This window comes from Camellia sinensis, chromosome 13 (genome assembly GCF_055761805.1).
Source record: "Camellia sinensis isolate YWXY chromosome 13, ASM5576180v1, whole genome shotgun sequence".
Classification (NCBI taxonomy): domain Eukaryota; kingdom Viridiplantae; phylum Streptophyta; class Magnoliopsida; order Ericales; family Theaceae; genus Camellia; species Camellia sinensis.
This window is the reverse complement of record NC_138973.1, coordinates 19,785,638-19,796,698: the sequence shown is the minus strand read 5'-3', so window position 1 is coordinate 19,796,698 and position 11,061 is coordinate 19,785,638. Positions and strand designations below refer to the sequence as shown.

At 31.4% G+C, this 11,061-nt stretch overlaps 1 long non-coding RNA gene across 1 annotated transcript; it reads left to right on the top strand.

The window, feature by feature from the left end:
• Positions 1 to 7,841: 7,841 nt before the first annotated feature.
• Positions 7,842 to 9,981, top strand: LOC114313705 (uncharacterized). The gene is made up of 2 exons (XR_003647257.2): positions 7,842 to 8,173; positions 9,539 to 9,981. It is a non-coding gene; the product is annotated as an uncharacterized LOC114313705 (long non-coding RNA).
• Positions 9,982 to 11,061: the final 1,080 nt, after the last annotated feature.

Below are 11,061 nucleotides of genomic sequence, written 5' to 3'. Positions count from 1 at the left end.
CTTTTTAGGGTCAAGAGGTAGTGGTGGGGTTGATCAGAGTGACCGATGGAAAAACAATATGATAGATTGAGGGTGGTGGGTTGCTATTACCACCACTAGTTTTCTCTTTCTCTTTCTTTTGCCGAGCAATTTCATGTCCACCTGTGCGCCGAGATGATGTTAAAGCATCAACGGTTCTGAGTGCTGTGGTTGACCCAATGCCATAAGATATGGCTTCAAAAGAAAAATAGAAAACCTCAGTAACATGATGAATTTGGCTATGCACTTGCTCTTTAAGACTTGGGTCAAGCAAGCAATGGATTTGTTTGAATGATAATAATTTTAATAAATATTGAAAAAATTTATACTAGTATCAAAGGAGATTAAAGTTAAAAAAACATGTACCCCAAAGAGCATAACCACGAAGATCCTCATAATTGGATGATCCACCACCATTATCACCCTGAGAATCAGATGCTGTTGTTGGAGGAGAAGCATTTTGGGAATCTATAATATTTAATAAAAATACTAAAACAATTTGAGTGAACCCACATCAAATTATGGAATATGATAAGTACTAAACTAACCAAAAAAAAAAAAAACATGATATGCATTTCAGTTGTCTTTGTAAAATAGACAGATGGAGAGCCATTATACCACAATTTGATTCTTCATTAAACAGAATAAGCTGATACTACTCCAATATCCATTGAACGCCACACCACGCCTCACCTCACTCATTAATGATTTTGAAAGAGTTATTTGTTATGATTGGTAGCACTAATTAATTGTCTTATTGGTTCAAAGGGGTTTTATTATTTGTTTGGATTTGTTTTCCAAGGGTGTAAATTGATACACGGACCAATTGTTAACCAAACATTTGTAACGTTTTTTTTATTTTATTTCTTTTTGTTGCTTCGCTTCTAAGTTTTTTTTTTTGAAATGTTTCTATTTCCATGCCAATTGGAACAAAATATATATCAAAATGAAATTTTGATCCTTAATATTAAACATATAACTCCACCGAGTGTATCAGAGAAGATTGTTTTAAGTTGTAACAATATATCTAAAGCTAGAGACAGTTTTCATGATAGAATAATACATACATATTTATTAATTTTTTCAGAATTGGTAGACATTTTTTTTAGATTTAATAAACATTAATAACACTAAAAAATGGTTTCAAACTATCAAAAGCATATTTAACATGTACTGGCTTTCTTAAACTAGTATATTCTTATGGAAAAGTGTGTTGTATTGTATTGTATCTCTCTCAATAATCAGTTGTTCTTATCAATTGATCTTTTGACATAAAAAAGCAGACTTTTATGATATATCTTAGATTTTATTACTAAAAAAATAAGGTTACAACTGACAATATAATATAAATTTTGAAAGATTAAAACTATTTTGTGAATATTAAATGCTTTTAGTTTTTTTTTTTATTTTTTATTTTACAGTTATCATCAAACCAGAGGAAAAGGCAAGCACTAAACCACCAAAAAACTAAAAGAAATACATAAAGTTCAAAATCAATTCACTTCACTAAACCACCAAAAAATCATATAAAAATACATAAGAAAAGCAAATTCAACAAGAAAATATATAAATACATAAAAATGAATTATATCATACCTTTCAAGGTAGTCTTGGAAGAAGGGGAGAGAAGGATCGGAGATGATTGAGGGATTGGACTTGCAATCATCGATGAATTACTTTAACTGGTTCAAGTTCGTGATCAGAGAGGAGATTGCAGAAAGGTCAAATCGTTCGATATAAAGGAGCGTGTAGAGATCAGTTAGGGTTTGAGATCAATTAATTAACAAATCTATAATTGTGATCTATAGCCCCTATTTGGTTAAAGAGAAAATATTAGGTTAGATGAACCTAATACAATCAAGATATGCCTAGTTCTGGACAGTTCAGTGTTTTGGTAAACTCTGCATTACTCTTTTTTTTTTCTTTTCCCATTTCCCTTCACTCTCTCGGTAACCAAATGGTAAGTATTTAAATCACTTAGTAATTTATGAATAATTATTAACCTTGAATCATTTTTGTTTTGATCAACAAAACAACAAATATTTAATTAAAAATTGCAATAATAACACACATATGACTACCCCTCTGCTACCATCATTTGATATCTTAATTATCTTTTCAACTTCTTCAACTCTAAAATAGAACTGGAACTGAAGAAGAGTTATCGAAATGTCAACTATGCTAAGAGTACAAACCTGTTGGTCTTAACAGCATCAAATTTAGTCATCTAATCAAAGAGACCAGGTTGCAATCTCTAGATTTTACACAAATGGAAGGAGTTAATGCTTAAATCAACATTATGATTGAACAAGTATTCCATTCTAGTTCATGAAACATAGCATAAAGGCTTAAATCTCAACAGAAAGTGTCTACAAGCAGCAGTAAGAGAAACGAAGAGAGGGAGAGTATCTAATTGATAATTGCCAAATTAGGAAAGTTACAAAGTCTAATTTAGTTAGAACCAAAAGAAACTTTTGTATCTCAAAAACAGAATCATAGTCAAATAGAACAAAAGGCTTTGATCAAAATATACAGATCTATATATGTTAAATCACCAAATATCAATTAAAACAATAACAAATCAAATGCGAGAAGTAAAATAATTGAATGAAATTTATGGGACAGAGATAAGAATTCATACTGGATTAGAGTACAAAGTTGACGCCATTAACTTCCTCTAGTTCGGAACAATTTTGAGGACCAATTAGGTTCCGATCAAATCACCTACATGCTTTGTAGATTCAGCCCCGTGAATAGATTATTCGAATCACAAGAAGAAAGAATTTCATAGATTCAATCTATATTTTAAGTGGATTCCACTCTCACCCTATGTGAGAGATTAAGGTCTGGTTCTATGATTAAATACGTTATCTCCAAAATTGAATTGTAGGATCAATGACTTCCAACAGAGAAAGAAAACTACTCTTAAAACCATCTTTTCAATTAAACAAGTCGTCCATCTAGACATAACTACAAAAATTATTTGATGTATAATTGAAACATAATTCATTAAACAATTATGTTTGTCTATAAGGATAATAACATCAAAACACAAAGGACTAACCTTCTCAGATCAAGCAACCTTGGGTGGCCATATGACCCATTCCATCGATTCTTGCTTCAAGCTCTGCTGCAAACAAACAAACAATATTTACGTGCATGTGTTTCTCAGTATATTTTGTCACAATGGATGAGTATCTTCACGAGTTCATCTTGTATGCAGATGAACAAATGGTAATGATAATGAAAAGCATAAGGGCAAGGTCAGAAAAAATGTATTCATGTTTTGGCTCATAATTGCATACACAATAGCTAATGGTTAAAGAAATACTATGTAGTCAGATAAAAAAATGAAAAGTATTAAACAAATTCATTGACTTACGCCTTCTTCTTCTAAGTAGCCAACTAAGTATTTTGAAAAGCACCGAAAACACGAGAAAAATATTACCAGGCCAATACTGAGACATTCTCAAGAGTTCAATGAAGTCACTTCTTGCTTTGATTTCTACTAGATGTAAGAATTCACTCAACTGTTATACTTTCTAAAATCAATCCACCTTGGATTTTGTATAGATTTTGCAACTCTCAAACTCACAAACTCACAAATTCACAATGCTGGCCTGATTGAAAACAATCCACCTCCGTTTTTTTTTTTATATGGATTTCGCATCTCCCTACCTCACAAATCTAGAAATCTTCTTGACTACATAAGATTTAATTACAACCCATCTCTAATTTTTATGTGGTTCTGTTCCCTCAATCTCACACTTGTTAATTTCTTACCCTAAACCACAATTTTTCACTTCTCGGATCTTCTAATGACAAAATACTCAAAATCTTTATTGGTAGAATTTCACCAACACCAAATCTGTTTTTTGATTTTTCACTCAGATTTGCTGACCCACTAATCTCAGATTTTCAGTTTTCTTGTTGTAAACTCAAAGTCAGGAAAGGATGAATAGATAGTCTTTGGGCACATTGAACACAAATAATACAATAAAAAAATTCGAAAAGTAGTTTTTAACTTTGTAATCTCCGCCTAAGTTTGTTCATCTACGCAACAAGAAGTTCGAAGAAGCATACAAAGAAAATTCAAAGTACCAACCTTTACTTGTCAAGTTCGTATGAGACAAAACTCAACAAAACCCACTAAAGATGTTGATTTTTAGAGCCGGCATTGATGGTTGGAAAGCATCATATGAAAACTAGTGAGAGAGAATAATGAGAAATGCATGTAGGTGAGAAAGAGAGTGAAACGAAAATCTGGTGAACAGAAGTCACAGAAAGAGTTCACATATGAAATTGATGAGTGTTTGTTAGTGTTAAATTGGGAATTCTAGAAAAACAGAGAGATTGATGGATAATGGATGACAGATGAAATTGAGTTGGGTACCAAAGCATTTAACTCAAATTCCAATACTAATACCTATATCTACATTCACATATATAAAAAATGAGTTCTGTGAGAATCGATTGAATTACCCATAGCTCTCTAGGGTTTGGTCGTCTTTCAAGATCTGCCATCGTTGGCACTAAGGTGGTGGTTCTGTGGCAGAAGGAGGTACTGCACGACGGGCAACGGCGGATCGATAATGGCAAATCCAACACTGATGGTGATTGTTGTTGTTGGGGATGGGTGTTTCAACGCTAGGGTTTCTAATACAGGGGAGAGAAAGATAATAAAACCCTAGCTATTGCTAACACTATGTTTGGGAACCTAGGAGAGAAAAGTAAAGAAATGATTACTTAAGTAATAAGAGAAAAGAAAAGAAATGAAATGATTGTGATTTCTCTCCTTTTTGTTTGGATAAGGAATAAATAAAAGAAAAGAAATGATTGTGATTTCTCTCATTCTTATTTGGTTAGATTTCATTAAGAGAAAAGAAAAGAAATTATTTTATGTTATATTACCAAAATAACCTTTTTATATTTTCAATCATTTTATTTCTTTTATTTTTATAGGGACAAAATTGGTATTATGAAAATAGTGGTGTCTTTTCTCTCCCAATCTATCCACTTTTGGGAAAATTGAAAATGAAGCTTATAAGAAAAATGAGTTTCTCTTCATTTCTCTCAATTTCTTCCCATTTTTCTCTACTTAGGTTATCTAAACAAATAAGAGAAATACATATCACTTCATTTCTTTTCTTTTCTTTTCTCTCCAAATCACTAAATCCAAACATAGCGTAAGTGAGTGGTGAGAGGGGGAGATGGGAAGATGGGGAGAGAGAGGGTTCGATTTGTTTGTGTTTCCACTGTGATACTATATATATATAAAAATAAATATAATCACATTTAATTAAAAATATATATATAATCACACTTACTTAAAAAGTGTGATTAAAAACATATATATAATAACATTTAATTAAAAAGTGACATAAAAAATAAATATTATCACACTTAATGATTAAAATATCAATTTAATTTTTTTTATCACACTTCTAATAAAAGTGAGATGTTTTCATTTATCAAAGTGTGATCTTTAAATGTTTTTGTAATAGTGAGTTTTTTTTTTTTTTTTCGAAGAGAAGTCTGAAAGTTTAGGAATGAGCGAGAAAAAGGAAGAGGGTGGGAGAGGGAGCGAAGGCAATTAGGGATTAAGTTTTTGCGACGAGTTTAAGGACCATCATTAATGAGCAAAATAAAATCTTTTGCGACGGATTAACAAAAGGCACTACAAAAAAAAAAAAAAAGAAAAAAAAAGGAGAAGAGATAAGTAATGTACCGTTGCGTATAATATTACTTTTTGTCACGGTCTTGGATTTTCTGTCTCTAATAATGGTATTTAGTTGATGCCTTTTTTGCGACAGTCAAATGCCGTCGCAAAAAAATTAATTTCGCGATGATTTTTTTTGCCATCACAAAATCATGCTTTTTGCGACGATTTTCAAACCGTTGCAAAAAGTTCCGTGTCTAAAGTTTAATTTTCTAGTAGTGAGTCGCCTCTGTCATTTATGGGTAGAATAGAGGCGCGGATTTGGAAATTATATATTTTATATAAAAATCAAATTGAAATATTTTATACAATCACACCTATTTAGGGACTTATTTAAAAAGTGTGATTAAAAAGTAATAATGTATATATAATCACACTTTAATTAGAATGTATGATTAAAAAATATATATATAATTACACTTATTTAAAAAGTGTGATTAAAAAGTAGTAGTGTATATATAATCACACTTTAATTAGAAGATGTGATTAAAAAATATATAATAGGGTTGTTCAAAAATCCGTTCAAACCGATAATCCGGACCGAATGAGACCGAATCTTACGGTTTGGTTCGGTTCTATTAAGAATTGGTTCGGTTTCGAATTAAGAAATATGAGAACTGTAAAAACAGTTTGGTTAATGGATTTTATGAAAAAATCGCAGTTCGAACCGAACCGAACCGAATTTTAAAAGATATATATATGTATAATATCAAGTTTTATTTTTATTAATTGGTTTTTTATAATTTTAATGATATTAGGATGGTATAGATATGTAATGTTGAGTAATACCTTAATATTATTAGTTTTTATCATGAGTTAAATGTAATTAGTTTGAGTAATTATTTTGCTAATATTAATAATTTATTCTTTTAAATAGAAATTTTTGGAATCATGAACCAAACCGAAACCGAACCGTTTTTTCGGTTTGGTTCTGGTCCGGTTTTATAAGTGTAATGATCTGGTCCGGTTCTCTAAATCACAAAACCGTTAGGATCGGTTCGGTTCTTGAATTTTCTCAGAACCGAACCAATCCGAACCGTGTACACCCCTAATATATAAATAATCACACATTAATTAGAATGTGTGATTAAAAAAAAATATATATAATCACACTTATTTAAAAAGTGTGATTAAAAAGTAGTAGTGTATATATAATCACACTTTAATTAGAAGGTGTTATTAAAAAATATATAAATAATCTCACTTTAATTAGAATGTGTGGTTAAAAAATTTATATATAATCACACTTTAATTAGAAGGTGTGATTAAAAAATATATATAATCACACTTAATTGAAAAGTGACATAAAAAATAAATATTATCACACTCAATCAAATTAACTGTGATTAAAATATCAATCTAATTTTTTTTTATCACACTTCCAATAAAAGTGAGATCTTTTTTTTTTTTGTTAAAGTGTGATCTTTAACTATTTTTCTAGTAGTGTTTGGAAATCAAATTTGGCGACTAAAAAAAATTTAGTCGCCAAAAGTTGTGGAATTGACAACAAAAATTTTTTTTTAGTCGGCAAAAGTACAATATTTAGCTACTAATTTTTTTTTAATCAGAGTATATTGATTATTGGCGACTAAAAAAAAATTAGTCGCTAAAAATGCCACAATTGGCTACTAAAAAATGTTTTAGTGGCTATTAAAATTAGTTAGTCGCCGAATGAAAAATAAAAATTTATTTTTTATCTTTGGCGACTAAAAGTTTGGTCGCCAAAAGTGTGTTTTCAACGACTAAAAAATGTTTTAGTCATTGTATGATTAGTTTTGGCTACTAAACTTATTTAGTCGCTGAATGTAAAACAAAAATTTACTTTTTATCTTTGCTGACTAAACTTTTGGTCTCCAAAAGTGTGTTTTCAGCAACTAAAAAATGTTTTAGTCGTTGTATGATTAGTTTTGGCTATTAAAATTATTTAGTCGTCGAATGAAAAACTAAAATTTACTTTTTATCTTTGGCAACCAAAAGTTTGGTCGCCAAAAGTGTGTTTTCAATGACTAAAAAATATTTTACTCGCCAAAGAACTAAAATATTTGGAGAGAGATATTTCAAATTTTGGAGGGATTTATAAAATTAATTGGCGACTACAAAATTTGTGGTCGCTAATTATGTAAAATGATATATATTTTCAGCGTCTCTCTCCTTCTCCCCCTCTCTCTCTCTCTCTCTCTCTATTCTCCTCTTCTCTTTACCTATGGTGGATCTCTCTTATCACTTATAATCTTTTTTAAGGTGTTGTAGTACAGAGAAAGAGATGGGTGTTGTGTTCACCACCCATAATCTTCTTCAACATCAGTCTACTACCATAGCAACTCCGCGACTATCCACCACCATTGAAAAGGAAGATTAGCAAACAGCAAAAACCCAATGCAGCATTGACACCCATCCTCGCTCTTCACTATCGACGCTGAATTCCCCAAATCAGAGGTATTTTTCTTTAGTTCTTTGTACTCTGAATTCCCCAAATCAGAGCTTTTTTGGACTTGCAATTCAGTAACGATTGAACTGTATTATTGTATACGTACGTACATAGAGTACATAGATTGAAGATATATATATATATATATATGATGGGTTCTCCGTCAAAACGTATTGAGTTGAACTAGACACCGAGTTAATCCAAATTGTGTTTCTAAGATTTGAGTTGAACTAGATACCGAGTCAATCCAATTTGTGTTTCTAAGATTTGGGTTTGGGTTTGTGATTTTCATTAACTGGGTTATGACTCATATTTGAAGCTCAAGCTTGAGCAACAATGGAGTTCAAATAAGAAAAGAAAAAGTAGAAGAAGAAAAGAAAAAGCAAAAGGAGTGGTCATTGTGTTTGCTTGATGGGAAATTGTCTTTGCCTCTTTGTTTTTGAGTTTGGTTTGTGTTGATACATGTGTGGTTTGCCTTGAAATTTTGCTGCCTGTTACATCTTCTACTCACCAACTGTTTGATGCAATGCCTAAATGAAAAATTCACCATAGACCAATTACAACATGCTGGAATTTCTAGACAACCATCATTTTAATGGTCTTGGGTGTTCAATTGTAGGCTATGAGGTAGATTTTTCTTGGATATTAATGGGAAAAAAAATTTGAGGGCTGAATATCTTTGTTCGGGGTTGTAAATAGAACTACAATAATAGTAATTCACATGCTCTGTGATGTAGGATCATTTATTTTTATCACCAAATTAAGGTTTAATTTTAGGTTTGGCTTATAGATGGATTTGGGATACAACTTATGGTTTATAAGGGCTAAATAGTGAGTTTATCGTTTTAAAATCAAATCTGGCAAGCAGCTCTGTAAATGCAATTACATTTTAAGAAAATAAGAAAGTGAAAGTAAAGGAGGAGAAAAAAACAAGTGAAGCATAGACAATCACACTTTGGGTATTAGGTACTCGCACATAAGAAAGATGCATCACACGTCCACAAGTAGTTGGCGTCATAATACTTATTCATTTAAATTGTTCAAAATAGGCCAACTCTGTTCTATCTGCTACTTCAACCAATCCGAAGGTAAAATAGTATAATCTTCATCTTCACACACAATTTTTTAAGATTTTCTATCATTTTTTTTAGCTTCACACAAACACACACACACACATACATGTATATATATATACACAAATATTCTGAAACTTTTATGAATGTTTTTCACTTGTTAGAAATTGTTGGGCTTGTTTGAAATTTTTATGACTTCTTATGAATGTTTTTTGAAATTATTGGCCTCTTGTGAATTTTTTTTATGAATCGTAGTCTTATAAATTCATTCCACAATGTTTATAATGTTTCTTTTGACAGTTCCAATTCAGTAATTAACAAGAAGGATTGGAACTTGTGGATTGATGCTGGAAAGAATGTGGTGAGGAGAGAGAACATAGAGGCCGCTGTGAGCAGGGTGATGGACATCGGTGATGATGACAGAGAAGTCTAAAGTGCTGGGAGAGATGGCATTGAAAGCTGTTAAAGAAGGTGGATCATCTCATAGAAATTTGACGGTGTTGATTGAAGAGCTTAAGCAACTAAGAGATCAAAGGGCTAAGGATGATTGAGGGGTTATTACATTGTCTGTGTCTATGTTCTTTACTGCTTATTTCATTTTGTTGAAATAAGGCATTCGAATGGCTTTTAATAGTTAAATTTTGTATATGGTTGGAAATTAAATGCTACAGGTTGTGGAGAAACATTTTTATTGAATAGTTAAGAATTGAATGAATGAACAAATGGATGAATAATTTTGTATATGCACAGGTTACAGGCAGTGCAAAAAATATTACAGAACAAATTTTAAAAACTAAATGAGACCTTTTGGCGACTAAACAAATATCACAGATTGGCTTTTGGCTACTAAAACTTTAGTCGCCAATTGTGAAAAAGTGAAACTTTTGTCTACTAAGGGCAAGTTTGGGATCTTTCAAAAAAGATAAAAAGACAAAAAGTTACAAAAAAAGTAAAAAAGTTATCACTATTCACTAAAAAAAATTATAAAAAAATTATTTTTATACAAAAAAAGGGTACAAAGCAGCACTGACGTGAGTTGCCTGGTGCAGACTTTGAGAACAAATTACACAGGTGGAGGCAAGTTTAAGGACGGTGTTGTTCGGCCCGTGGGGGCCCATCATGGGTCCCGTTTTGATAATTTGAACCGTTCAATGTGTAGAACTCGTCAAGTACTATATATTTGTAAAAAATCATATTGATCGGACATCGCTAACTATATGATCAAGTCAGTTTTGTATAAAAAGTGGATGGTGTTATAGTTAACAATTGACAAAAAAACTATCACGATCAAATAGCTATCGATATCCGATCAACGTGATTTTTTATGAGCATATAGTGCTCGACTAGTTCTACACATTGATTGGTTTCGATTAGTAAAACGGGACTCGTGGTGGGCCACCACGGGCCGAACAACACTGTCCGATTCAAGCCCGAAAAGGAGGCAATTATTTCTCATCTCCTAACCCCCACACCACACTGCCAATTGTACAGCCTACCCCCATTAATTTCTCCTACACACTTATTTATACAATTTTTTAATACACATTTTTTTATAAAAAGTCAAAAAGTTAACCCAAACATCCATATTTTTTTCCTCAACTTTTTAGTTTAAAAAGACAAAAAGTGCACTTATTTAGGACACCTCATACAATCTCTAAACTTTTAGTCACCAATTGTAAAAAGGGAATTTTTGGCTACTAAATGTTTAGTCGCCAATTCTCAAAAAGTGAAACTTTTGGCTACTAAAAATTTAGTCGCCAAACATACATGCTCAATTGGCTACTAACTAATTTAGTCGCTAAAAATAAAAAATATATATATTT